We start from the raw sequence: 14277 nt of genomic DNA, 5'->3' as shown, positions 1-14277 counted from the left end.
ATATTTTTTGAATGTTATTAAAAAAAATAAAGACAAAAAAAAAAAAAAGAGAAAAGGAATATAAAGCAAGGAATTAGGGCTCGTTAGAAAAACCAAAGGATGGGGAAGGAATACGTGAACTGCTTGACAATGAAATATGCAAAGTGCTCTTCAAATAGCAGGTCAAGTTCCCGAGGCGGAGCCCCGTACGGAGCAGGGGTCAGGAGCTCTGGGCATCACCTTGGACCTTGCGCAGTTGTTTTGAATCTTAGCTTTGTCATAAGTGACATTGTCCGAGGGATCATGGCATTCTCCAGTTTGCTAGGGGACCGTGTCCCAAGATGGTCTGGATCTCAAAAGTCTGAATTATTAAAGGCACTGCGCGGCGTTTCTGTGGTCGCAGAAGCCTGTGCGCACTTACAAATGACACCCAGGCCGGGGCAGGTGGAGGGTCCTGCCAGCTAGCGACAAGCGCCGTGGGAGAGGGAGAGGCTTTGCTTCCAGCGCTCCTCCCAGGGCTGCAGTGGGTGCTGGGGCAGCTCCCCTCTGTGAACCTCTCCCCATTTCTCTTCTACAGCTCTCAGTGGCTCGCTCGCCTGCTCCTCCTTCCACCATCCCTGAATTTTCTGCTCCTTGACCCAGTGGCAGGGAGGAGGCAGTGAGCCACCCGGGCGTCTGCTCCTGCAGGACAGAAGCCTACAGCTCTGAGGCTTTATAGCAATGTCTACCTGCAGCGACACTTAGTCCTTGAACAGGCTTTTTTTTTTTTTTTTTTGAGCACCTGTGGGCGGGTGGAATACCTTGCTTTGTAGATTTCCCCAAGCACTTTGGGCCCCCGACTGCTTTTTCCTGCCACTGCAGCACCCAGTGCTCTGCTCGTGGGTCGTTTTCCTTATTGCCCCCGGGGTGGAGTCCAGCCCTGGGAGGCTGGAGCTCGAGCAGGCACCAGTGCTGCCTGCAAAAGTCCAAACTTACTCCATAAACATGAGTTCTCAGGGCAACAGTGGATTTCCCTTAAGAATTTTAATTAAAACATTCCAGTTTGATGATTATGGGAGACAAAAGACATAAGACTTCATGAGTAAATTTAGGACACACCAAAATGCAATTTAAAAATGCATAAATACGCTTCGCTCAAACGTCCTTTGTTTCCTCTTGGGTTCCTGCTGTGATCGCTCGAGAGCCTCTAGGGTTTACTGGCTTAAAGTTACCTGAGTCGATAGCTGTCCTCTGTAGCTATTTGCCCTCCCAGAGGTGGGCTTTCTGCTTCTAAAATGACTTTCTGTGGAAACAGGATGTGGGTTGACTGGGGGAGCTTAAAGGGGCCCTTCACGATGACGTGTGCCCGCATTTCGGTGACGGCCTTGGGGTCTGCGAGGGGCACCTCCAGCCCCGGCCTGTGGGGACCTGGGCGTCACCGAGGCGGCATTTGTCACCTGCCGCCCTCCGCTTCCTTGTGAAGAGCTTCCAGGCAGCTCCCGGCAGGAGGACTGACTGAGCCCTCTCAGCCCTCAGGGGGGAGAAGAGACCCCAAAACCTCTGCCCGCTCCAGCACCGAGAAGGGGGACACCCTCAAGAGTTTCTTTGGAAAAATAGAGCTAAGGTGGCTGAGGTCATCTGCGTCTACACTGAGAAGGTGGAATGTGATTAGATTTATGAAGATGTATCTTCATTGCAAAATGATTAGGGAAATAGAGGAAAAATCATTTATAAAACCCACAACCTGGGTAGCTGCCTTTAATATTTTGGTTAATAAATTTCCAGAAACTTTTCTATAACCATTTGTGGAATTCTGTCTATAGTATATGAAGTACCTTTATTGCATTAAAAATTTTTTAAACCACTTGCTGTTTTTAACTTTTGGTGGTGGAATTTACTTTTCCATCATTATTTCTACCTTTAGGGTCATACTTAGAAAGTAAATAAGTTTACACACACATACATACATATATATATATATTTATATATAAAGATAGATAGATGTAGGTATACATATGCCCTTATATAGTCTCTCACATTTTTATGGTTTTGGTTTTCCTTTTCACAATCAAATATGCAACATTTTTTGAATGCATAAACTGTAAGACATAGATATGGGATTTATTATTCTTAAATTTTAGGTGAAATTCTTAATAGTCATTGAAAAATTTATCTGTTACGCACACCCTCTTTGAACTCTACCATCTTCCCCTCATGCTATATCTTCATCCAAAAGAACAAGATTATCAAATACAATCTTTCTCATACACCCTCACCACCTATAACGGTATGAGTGGACATAGGATAAATATTCATACCCACTTATAGCTTCCCTCCACCAGTTTTAGAAGGCGAGGTGTTTCTCTAGTTTAAGAACCATTTCTTCACAGAGAAGGTGGAATGTGGACGGTCCACCCAGACAGGGCAGAGCCCAGCACGCCGAACGGGGCGTAATCAGATCTGGGACAACGGACCGACCCTCCCAGCTAGGCCCGGGTCCACCTGCGTTCATCTCCTGGTTGGGGAGAAGCCGGAGCCAGAAGAGGCTGAGGGTCTTCCTTCCAAGCCCATCCTCAGTTTCCCCACGACCGTGTCACTTCTAAAGAAGGAGTGGCATCTGAAGCAGCACACGGCCTTCGCTTTTGATTAGTAATTCATTCATTCTACACTGTTCAGAAACACGTTGGTACAAACACTGATTTTCTTTGTCTGCTAGGAATGAGAAAATGCTGATGTTCTTCCACTATAATAAAAGCAACTTGTCCTAATTAAGTAGAAGAAAACAAACTTACTACCACTGTATTTAAGTTTTTTGCCGATCTTCATTATTATAAAAATGAGCAGTATTGTTATTTTCACGATAGCCTGCTTTAGGTGGTACAAAAAGCAGGGGCCTTTGCTTGGCTGGAACACCTGACTTCACATCTTTAATTGCCTCTCATGAGTTGTGTGACTTCAATCAAATTACTTCACCTTTCTGAGACTCAGTTTCTTCATTTGGAAAATGGAAATAGCCTCTGGGTTCTAAAAATTACAGCGCCATAATGGAAGTGAAGTATCATGTTAATAGGCACTTAAAATTTTGCAATTAGTGTTGCTTAATAGCTGAAGAAATTTAATCCACTCTTGTAGCTTAAAATGTATTATTTATATATTATTCCAGCTACGGTCCAGGGACTCATAGCAACTGGAGCCAAAATAAAAAGTTACTTAGTTTCAGGCATTATCTTAGTTTGGAGAAAGTTACTCATTTTCAGGCATTATCTTAGTTTGCCTGAGCTTCTATGAAAAATGTTGCCCAATCGATTGGCTTAAACCATAAGGATTTATTGTCTCACAGGTCTTAAAGACAGGGGTCCAAAATCAAGATGAGGTTGCCGTGTTAGTGGCGGCAGTCCTCTTTCCCATGGTGTGGTGGTTTGGAGTTGTATGTACCCCAGAAAAATAGGGTCTTTAACCTAAACCATTCCTGCAGGCGTGCACCCATCGTAAGTCAGAACTTTTCTTTTTTTTTTAAAGATTTATTTTTTAAATTTATTTTTCTCCCCTTCCCCCCCCCCCAGTTGTCTGCTTTCTGTGTCCATTCACTGTGTGTTCTTCGGTGATTGCTTCTATCCTTATCAGCGGCACCAATAATCTGTGTTTCTTTTTGTTGCATCATCTCGTTGTGTCAGCTCTCCGTGTGTGCAGCGCCAATCTTGGACAGGCTGCACTTCTTTCATGCTGGGCGGCTCTCCTTACGGGGTGCACTCCTTGCGCATGGGGCTCCCCTATTCAGGGGACACCCCTGCATGGCACGGCACTCCTTGCGCGCATCAGCACTGCGCATGGGCCAGCTCCACATGGGTCAAGGAGGCCCGGGGTTTGAACGGCAGACCTCCCATGTGGTAGACGGATGCCCTATCCATTGGGCCAAGTCCTCTTCCCAGGTTGGACCTTTTGATGAGGCGACATCAGGTAAGGCGTGGGCACCTCAGCTAGGATGGGTCTTAATCCTTTTACTGTAGAATGAATTTCGGTGGGGAGAGGGAGAAAGCCATGGAGAGTCAGACACTGAAATTCAGCGGGACCCAGAAGAGAACTGGGAGGCCAGGGAGGCCGCCATATGCGTTGCCATGTGGCAGAGGCGCCCAGGGCCCGGGACCGCTGGCAGGCGGCCCCAGGACCTCAGTCTTGGGGAAAGAGAGCATCCCAGGGTTTGGAGTTCCTTTCAGCCTCAAAACCGTGGGATAATAAATTCCCGTCGTCTGGCCCGCCCCACCTCATGGTATTTGCTCGGTGGTGGTGTCTCAGCCCCCCAGGGCCCCGTCTGACTTCTGGGTGGCCTGAATAGGGTCTGCAGCCCTCGGGATTACGGCCTCTGGCTCCATCGGCCCTTCCCACACAGGACCCCAGGAGCCCCCACCCAGAACTGCGCCCATACCTCAACTGACACTCGCTCTTCATGCCGGCCTGTCTCCGCACGGATTCGCGCCCCCAGGAACGAGATTGCGGTCAGGGCCACGTCTTCTACGGCACCACACGTGTTCAGGACTCCTGTGAAAAACACTCAACGCAGGTGCTCGTTTAAACGTTTCCCCAGGCAGTGCCGCCTCCATGCTCAACGTTCTCCTCCTGAGAAGACAAGCTCAGGCTGTTCCGGTGACCCTCAGGAACCCACTGGGTCTGCCCTGTTCTGATTCTCTGATCCCACGCACCCTGCTAGGCTCTCCCTCCCTCCCTCTGCTCCTTCCGCAACGGCCTCCTTCTTCAAATACTCCAGGCCCCCCTCGCCTCAGAGCCTTTGCCTAGTTGTTTCCCGTGTCTGGAACGCTTCTCTCTCCCTTCGTTGCGTGGCTCACTCCCTCAAACTGTGCTTTACTGTGGCTGTATTCCTGGTGTCCAGTGCGTGGCACACAGTAGGTGCTCAGTTATTAAGAGCCGAATGGGGGAATGGATTCAGGGCCCTGAGTTCACGTCTAGATCATTGCTTCTTCCATTTTCTGTGACCCTCTTCTCTCTTCACTGTTTTCCCCACTGCTACCTGAACAGCAGGTCACCCCCCTAAATGAAGCCTTGACACCCCACTGCGCGTGGTGTAAGTCACACCGCTCAGTGGAACTAGAGGGCAGGTTGCCGCCTTGGCTTTCCACGTGCACCCCTCTCCCCGCTTCCTGGGACGCCCGTACCTTCACCACGCCCATCTTGCTTCCCACTGGGCCTTCAGCAGGTGCTGCTGGATGGTGCTCTAGGACACTTTCCCCCTTAATTTTTGGCAAACTTGTGTTCATCTAGTAAGACCTATTCATAGATCTCTCAGGCAAGTCCAGCTTGAAGCACCCATGTATTTTGTTTGGCTATAGGGATTGCTTTTGCATTTTAAAACAAAAATCACTGGCTATTTCTTATATCTTTGCTTGATAATTTATTTAAAAATACTTCAGTATTATACATGAGTGTATTGGGTGTAAATTAAATTAAACTCAAGTTCTAGGGATTGTTAGCATTTGGACAACTTTAACGAGGATTTCACACCCTAGGGTATCTATGGCAAGCATTTCAAGTATTCTCTAAATCTACAGCAGAGATTTAATTAGCAGAAGGAATGCTAGAAATAGCTTATTTTGATGTAATAAATGGCATTGACCTACATCTTTGGCTAGACACGTTTTGTGGGCTCTGCTGCCCTGAGTCAGTGCGGTCGTGGCCTCGAGCATGGCAAGCGCAGCCACGGAGCACCCTCGGGGCTGAGTCCCAGTTCTGCGCTGCCGTTTGGTCCATTCGTGCCACCCTCGGCAGGGCTCTCCGCGCTGATGTAACTGCAGGTTTGGCTGACCCTGCCGTGGGAATCAAATTGTGCTCCTTTTGGAGTGAATCATCAATGCCAAGTGCTCTTTGGAGTGGTGGGGACAGACAACAGGTCATCACTGCGCTTACACAGTAGCTTGCATGCTTATTCTGAAGCATGGGGTCAGTGAGAAGCAGATTTAGAAGAGTTGAGCAAAATTTCCTGTTTAACAAAATCGAGGCACCCAGGGCACAAAAACCAACTTTAAATTTCCAAGAAAACTCTCTTGGGCCTCTCCACTTGCTTTTCCTTTATCTCTAGCAGGAGCTCTCTCTCTTTAAGTATGACCATTGAATAAAGAAAATACACTGCAAGCAGGGAGGAAATCAGTACAAGCAGCAGCATTGAATGTTCAGAATAATGATGCCTGCAGCTTAAAAACCATCCCAGGGAGGTTGCTGCAACCCTGAAATATTTTTGGGACTAGCAGAAATGTTTGTGGAATCAGCCTATTAGAGGCAAGGATTGGTACTGGTGGTCCGTTTAGTTTGTTGGTTGCTTAGGATTTGATAAATGGATATTATTTTGTCATTAAAATCATGTTTTAAAATGATCCTTAATACATATAAACATACCCAGAACAATATTAGTAAAATTCTATAATTATGCCTCCTAAATAATCTCTCATCATTTGGATTATTTGGGTTACCACCGTCCTCTACCTCTTCCCTGAGAGCTGCAGAATGACCCACGGTGCCTCTTGTTGGTCAGGCACAGGTAACGTTTCCATCCCAAACTGATCTTTTTGTGATGAACTTCTATGGGCTGGGAGTGGAGGTCAGCCTTTCTCAATATACAGGGAGTGAAAGTGGGGGAGGCTTGATCCGCAAAAACAAATAATGAGATGCTTGGGAGGCACAAAGAACAGATGACCACCTCAAGTTCAAGGTCCTGCTGATGATGATGTAGAAAACCTATGTTTCGGTTCTGAGAACAGCGTTCTTTCTACTTCCATGGTCTTACTAGGTTTTATATGAAACAAAGAATGAATTCCCAAGAGAATTCAACTAAAGATAGTAGAAAACAGACAGGAAGACCTGTATTTTAAAGGGAATCGCTTTACCAATGGTGCTGGAACCTTGTTCCATCGAGTGGCCGCAAGCCTGTCCTCTCCGCCAGGTTTATAGAGAGATGAATGCGGGCTCAGCGGGTGTTTAATGCAGTGTTCTCCACATGAGCTTGGACGGTTTTCCCAGATGAACATAGGGTGGTGCTACATTTTTGAGCATGGGTAGTGTTGACTGAGGAATTAGCCACAACACCCATAGCTCTCATAATATGGGGCAAAAGGAACCACATTTTTTGTTGTTCTTGTTTTTAATTTATTTTTTTAATTTCTCCCCTCCTTTGCCTGTTCCCCTGTTGTCTGCTCTCCTTGTTCATTCACTGTGTGTTCTTCTGTATCCGCTTGTATTCTCATTAGGTGGCTCCAGGAACCGATCCTGGGACCTTCCGGAGTGGGAGAGAGGCGATTACTCTTTTGCATCACCTCCACTCCCTGTTCTGCTACATCTTCTTATTTTCTCTCCTGTTTTTCTTGTTGCATCTTCTTGCTGTGCCAGCTCTCCATGTCAGTCGGTACTTCTGTACAGAGCGGCTTTCCTGCGTGGGGCGACATTCCCACATGGGCTGGCACTCTGCATGGGCCAGTTTGCCGCATGGGCCAGCTTGCCCTCACCAGGAGGCCCTGGGCATCGAACCCTGGACCTCCTCTATGGTAGATGGGAACCCAATGGGATGAGCCATATCCTTTTCCCTCTTGTTCTTCTTGAAGATTGTTCTCTTCACTAGAGTCATCCAATTTCCTGACTTTTGAAAGATAAATGTTTCACACAAAAGATTTTGAGAGAAGACCCAAGCTTGACTTAGAACTACAGACATGAAAAAGCAGTGTCAACATTTGTGGAAACAGCGACTATGTTTTACAGCCCATATTTAGAGAAAATCCCATTCGGAATAGATTTGGCTGTCTAAGGAGTTCAAGAGCAGTTCTGCCTTAAAGCAATGAAAATCCAAATAGAGTTTTTTAGATGTGTAAGAGAATTAGAACAAATGTGTGCTTCTCCACAGTTCTTAGCTCCTTTTTCCAAGGTGTTAAAATGCTATCTTTGAAGGACTACTGAAAAACAAACCCGAGAGTAAAACTGCAATGGCTTTGGTTTGTTTCTACCAGCCCGCGGTTGGAGCAGGTTTTATTTTCTCTCGTTATTTAAGGGAGTGCAGTTGCCCCTGTGCCCTGGTATCTCAGGGAGCATGCGCAGAGGAGGCAGGTGGCCTGTCCTGAAAATGTACAGCCTCCAAGGTGGGTGGCTTATCCCTCAGACCCCCAGCAAGGCTGTCACTCTAGGGTGAGTGTTTCATAGAGTAAGGGGACCTCCCCTAAAAATTTAGGTGCACCGTGTAGGGGCAATTGGTGTGATGTAAGCAAGGTGGATAAAAGCATCTCTCTCCTCCAGGAAGCAACCTTAAGGACAAATTTAGGCTCCAAAAATACTACTTAAAGCCTTGCTGGATCCTGAAAAATTATTTTATTAGTTGCACATTTATACTTCTCTACAACTTAACATTTTTTCACTGTCCTAAATTTGTCAGGCAAATGCTCCTCCTCCACATTTGATACCTGTCAGAATCCTTACGCTGAGCAAGCGGTCCTGCTCAAACCCCAGGACGCGTCGGCAGCTGGGCTCGCCCTCCAGCCTCACTCTAGAACAGCTACTTCTCCTCCTCACGGGCCACTGGGCGAATAGCGCGTCTCCTGAGACCAGCAGAAACGCCCAGAGTTAACATTTTCCATCTCCTTGCCGAAAGAGTGTTCTTAGTTTCCTCTCACTCAACTTTTAACTCTGACTAGTCCCTGCCCTTCTGTTCTGCCCAGGTTTTTGGGTTCAGACTCCAAATCTTATGCATGTCTTCTTGATTTTATCTGTCAACCCAGATATTGAAGGCAAGCCACATTCTTCCGCTTCATTCGCAGAACTTCAAACAAGAAAAGTAGGCTTTGGAAAGAACCTGTTTCTGGTTCCTCCTAACAACTGCATAGAACTATATGCTAACATGCTTCTGAGATGCTGGAGCCAACTTGTATCATCTCAGGGCTCCATAACCCTCCCCAGAGGCCAGGGTGGGGGGCATGGAGGGAAGCCTTCCATGGGCTCATCCTTGCCCATCCATGGATGAACTGGAAAGTTCGGATGGTCAGAGAAGGTCTCTGCTGCAGTGAGATTCTCAGAATCTCACCTGCTGGAGGGCTCCCCGCTGCTGCTTCTGGCAAGCAGATCTCCCCCCTATCTTTCATGATTATCATATTTGGATTTGGGGGAGCTTTGCTTTCAGAATCTTAACTGTTAGCTCAGAATTCCTGCTGACGCAGTTGGACACCGTGATGCCATTTGATGAGCTTTAGGGCAGCCTACGGGATGTGATTCTGGTTTCTAACTTCTTAGGCTAAGAGAGGTTCTTACTGTGCATCTTCCTTTGGTATTCAGTGTGTTATTTTTTAAATGCTGGAAAATTCTACTTCAGAACTGAAGCTTCCAAACACATATTCTTTAACATGCTTGAGAATTTTTCAAATCAAAATAGAATCATGAGATTTGTCAAGTGGTTAAAAAAATAAGGCAGCTTAACACAATACATTGAGATATTTAGTTATTGGAATATATTCTGTTCAATGAAGATTATACACTAGGGTTTAAAATTGATTTCTTCAAAATGATGTGCTCAGGGTAAAACGGAACAGACTCAGTGTGGCCTGGGCAGTACTGTGCACTTTAAAATTGCTCCAGTAAAGCAATTACATACCGGGTTCTGGCATGTACATATGTATCATGTTTAAAAATGTCCAAAACTCTGTAATTTTCACTTTGGGTCGTAATGATGTTCCAGGAATTCTGAATGCCTCTATTCCTAGTTCTCATTAAGAGAAATAACTATTTCTGTAACTGTTTAGATTTCCCAAAATAACAATTCAGGGAAGAATGTAAAAAGCCAAAACAAAGAAAAGATATTGAAAATTTTAATTGCAAAAAGAAAAGGAAGAAATTTGTTCACTTTGAAATTTAAGTGCTTAGACTTCTCAGATGTAATTTGGAAATGGCCTTGAGGTGTGGTGGCTGGTTTCCAGAATCCTGTCTTACTAGAATGAGTATTTTGAATTGACTTCCAGGGGTCTGTTTTTCAAATCTATTTTTGTTCCTGACTAGAGCGCTTGCCAGGCACTGGAGCTGCTCCCACTGAAAATAAGGAAGGCATGCCCGCATTTCACAGGATTTAATGCAATGCGATTGGGTATTTCTAATGCTAATGGGCATTTACTCCAGGCATATGGAATTTCTCCTCACCAGGAAGACGTTTTCTGGAGGGAAGTGGTTTGTGAGTAGCTGGGTAGTCAGTAAATACAGCTTTCTAATCCCAACACTTCCACTAGATTTCCATATAACCGAAGGGGGTGGATTACACTGTCAGTGCTCTAATCAACCCACACTTAAATTTAGGTAAGCCTGTAGAAATCACTTTTTCTTTTTTTTTTAAAGATTTATTTATTTTTTCTCTCCCCTTCTCCCCCCCCCCACCCCGGTTGTCTGTTCTCTGTGTCTATTTGCTGCGTCTTCTTTGTCCGCTTCTGTTGTTGTCAGAGGCACAGGAATCTGTGTTTCTCTTTGTTGCGTCATCTTGTGTCAGCTCTCCGTGTGTGCAGCGCCATGCCTGGGCAGGCTGCACTTTCTTTCGCGCTGGGCGGCTCTCCTTATGGGGTGTACTCCTTGCGTGTGGGGCTCTCCTACGCGGGGGACACCCCTGCGTGGCATGGAACTCCTTGCTTGCATCAGCACTGCACATGGGCCAGCTGCACACGGGTCAAGGAGGCCCGGGGTTTGAACCACGGACCTCCCATGTGGTAGACGGACGCCCTAACCACTGGGCCAAGTCCGCCTCCTGTAGAAATCACTTTTGTCTGACACTCTCCTTTAATACCTGCTGAGACAATGGGGGAAGATGTTACTCCTCAATATAAGGAATTATTTGGTCATGAATCTATAATTTCTAACACATTTCCCCCTCGAGAACAACATGGAAGTTTAAGTCCTGCTTCCAACAAATGACAAATCAAAATTGTTTACTCTTTTCTTACAATTTTCATTAATAAAGTTGTTTATTTCCTTCACATTTGTGGAAGGGGCTTAATTTATATATATATAGTAATGTTTATATTGGTAAATGATTTCTTTTTTTGATATTCAATGTTCATTGAATATCTCCTTTTGCGAGGCACTGTCATAAATTTTTAAAAATATATGTAGTTTTAGTTTCCTACCTGTTAAGACAGATACCATGCAGTGAGTTGGCTCAATGACAGGAGTTTCCTGGCTCATGGTTTCAGAGGCAGAGGCTAGTTTCGCCCAGGTTCAGCATCTTCTGGTTGCCTGGCAGTCTTTGGGGTTCTTTGGCTTTTGCACCGCATGGCCAAGACCTAGGGAGTCTTCTGCTCCTCTTCTGGCTGCTCGCCATGTCTTCCCTCCCTGCCCGACCTTCACTCTGCTGATAAAAGGCTCCTGTGATGCGGGTTAAAGCCAGGTCCGACTCAGGTGGGCCACACCTTGATCGAAATATTGTTTTGAAGAGATCTTAGTTGCAGTGGGTCCATGCCCACCAGAACGTGGACCAAGAGCCTTCCAAACTGGGGTGCACAGTTTAGCCCCCTCTACATGTGCGTATCCAAGCCCCTTTGAGGGGTAAATATGATACCCTTTATGCACATCAGAAAACTGAGCTACAGAGAGGTTAGATCCATTGCCTGAGGTCACCCCTCAGTAGAGGAAGACCCGGGATTCCAACCCCGTCTGTTGGCAGTCCTACAGCGTCATGGTTGTAATTGCTTAGTTACTTAGTAATAGAAAACACTTACAAAGGCATTACTATGTGATGGACACCCTCAAAAGCGTTTTCCTTGTATTAATCGGTATTGATCAACTACTATGTAAGAGGCCCTGAGTAAGCGTTTTTGCAAACTTTATCCTACTTAATTATTTTAACAACCCTCCGAAGAGTGTTTAGGGAGATTGAATAACCTTTCCAAGATCATAAAGCTAATACAAGATACAGCCAGAATTCAGCTTGGTCTGTCTGATTCTAAGGCTATACTATTTTCTCCATATCACAGTGTCTTTTGATTTTATATTTACATGTGCTCTTCTGCATTGTGGACCCTGCATGAAAATAATGCATTGGGAATATTCAAGTCTCAATAATCTACAAAATAGCAAAGCTTAACTAATATTGCTTTTAAGAAGGGAATAATCTACAAAGCAGCAAAACTGAAATTTGCTCTGGTGAATTATGACAATGATAAAATATGTGAAAAACTAACTTATCAAAGATAAACAAGAAGCTATATAATTAAAAATTATAATTGACACCCATTAATTTCTTTCTTAATAAATCTATTTTCAAAATACGTACATATGCATGATTTAGGATTTCATTATTATATATATGTACGTTCTTGATACTCATTCAAAATTTGCCTTTCATACATGGGTTTTGCAATTAATTTTCCTTCTAAGTGATATTAACCATAACCATATCTTGGCAGTTTGAAGCTTACTGATATAGAGCAGAATTATTTTCTGCTTTGTGGTGTCATGGACTTTCTTCACTTTTTAACACCCTTAGAACATTTTTTAAACATATGTTCTTAGTTACTTACATGTGTCTGCGCATACATTAGGGAAAGGCGGTAAAGCCACTTATCTCAAGGGAAAGCGTGATATTTGCCAGTGGCTGAAATGGGTGTCACCCCTTCATCAATCATCTTTTATTTTTCCAGCTGCCCCATCTTGAAAGCTGCTGAATAAAATATTCTCTATTGTTATTGGTTTGAACTTGAAGGTCTTATGAAAATATGGCTAATTGTGATGTATAATGAATAGAGGACATGGGATTCATGAGAACTTGAGGAAGATGAGGTGGGAGTTGGACCTCATTTTTGAAAAATATGCATCGTCTTTAGATAAGGATTTGAAGAATGGTACAGAAGGACTGTAATATCTTTCACTATGTGATTTGTTCACTCTTCAGGAGCCGTTTTCTTATCCACTCTTGCTGGTGATTACCCTCCTAGGATCAGGAGTGAGTAAATCCTCAGATTTGGGGCTTTTGTACATGCTCTGAGGAACAACATGTAAAATTCATAAATATAATCACTTTCAGTAGGTGCTCTTAATTTATATTAGTAATTTCCTTTATTTGAAAATAATAAGCTTGTGCCTGAGTTACTTTAAAATTAATATGTTTATTCTTTAAATATTTACTTCTTACATCCATGAATGAGTCACTGAATTTTTATTATTACTGCTACTTTTGCCACTGCTGCAGCTTCCTCTCCCCTCCTAAGTGAAGCCTGGGAGCTTGAAGGGAATAATAGACCATCTTGAGTACTTTGTTTTCCAATGAGAGTTTCTTAGGATGTTGTTTTCTAAAAAAAGACATTTCTCTTTTGAGATTATTTAGTCCTTCATGACAATCAGTATTTAAAAAAATGATGATCAAATATACCTCAATAGCATAATGATCGTCATAGTCCTGTAACAGTTACAACAATGTTTTAATTCCAAATTGAAAACTATAGTGATCTTGGTTTGGAAAATATTTTAACTATCCTCACACTTTTCATGTTTATCCAAGGAAGTCTCAAGACCGAAAGGAGAACATTTCTCTCTAAAGAGAAGATTGTGTGAGACGGTACAATATCTTAAGAAAATGGTATAACAAAGATGCACATGGTAGCACCCAACCCAGTACCTGCAGACAGCATAGTTTAGAAGCTTTAGTTCTGTGTCCTATTAAGAGTTAAGATCTTAGTCTGTTAATAGCTGAGTCTCAGAGCCCAATGTCTGCCATCCTGTTTCTAGGAGGAGGTTTGATTACCCTAAGAGCCCTGCCTTGACTCTCTGTCTGTCCAGAAAAGTTATGCTCTCCTAAAACAGATACACTTCCCTAATTCCTCTTTTATTCTTCATACATTGACTTTCAGGATAATTATACTTTATATCTCAATGACACAACATTGATTATCCATTTTGTGGATTATCCAGACTTGACATCAGCCTTTGTCTCTTACATTTTTGCTCTTTTGCTTTGTAGAGCTTACATCATAAAAGATGGAGGAATGGAGGAGCAGCTGAAGCGGAAATAAGTCACTCTGGCAATAATTTCACTATTATAAATCAATGGTTTAATTAGAGAGGAGCTAGATATTACAGTTTGTCCCAGTGATCCATTGCAAACCATCCCAAAATGTAGTGGCCTGAAACCACAGCAGTCTGTTACACAGTCACCACCCTGTGGCGTGGGCAGGGCAGGACAGCTTGCTCCCAGGGCCTTGGTGGACAGCTGGTCTGGAGATGGGGATCACCCACGGCAGCTCCCTTCCAGGGCTGGTGAGTCGCGCTAGTGGCCGGAGCTCCTGGGGCCGTGGGCTGCTTCTCCACAGCCCC

Source organism: Dasypus novemcinctus, chromosome 29, assembly GCF_030445035.2.
Source record: "Dasypus novemcinctus isolate mDasNov1 chromosome 29, mDasNov1.1.hap2, whole genome shotgun sequence".
In the NCBI taxonomy this organism is placed as follows: domain Eukaryota; kingdom Metazoa; phylum Chordata; class Mammalia; order Cingulata; family Dasypodidae; genus Dasypus; species Dasypus novemcinctus.
This window is presented reverse-complemented; position numbering follows the sequence as displayed.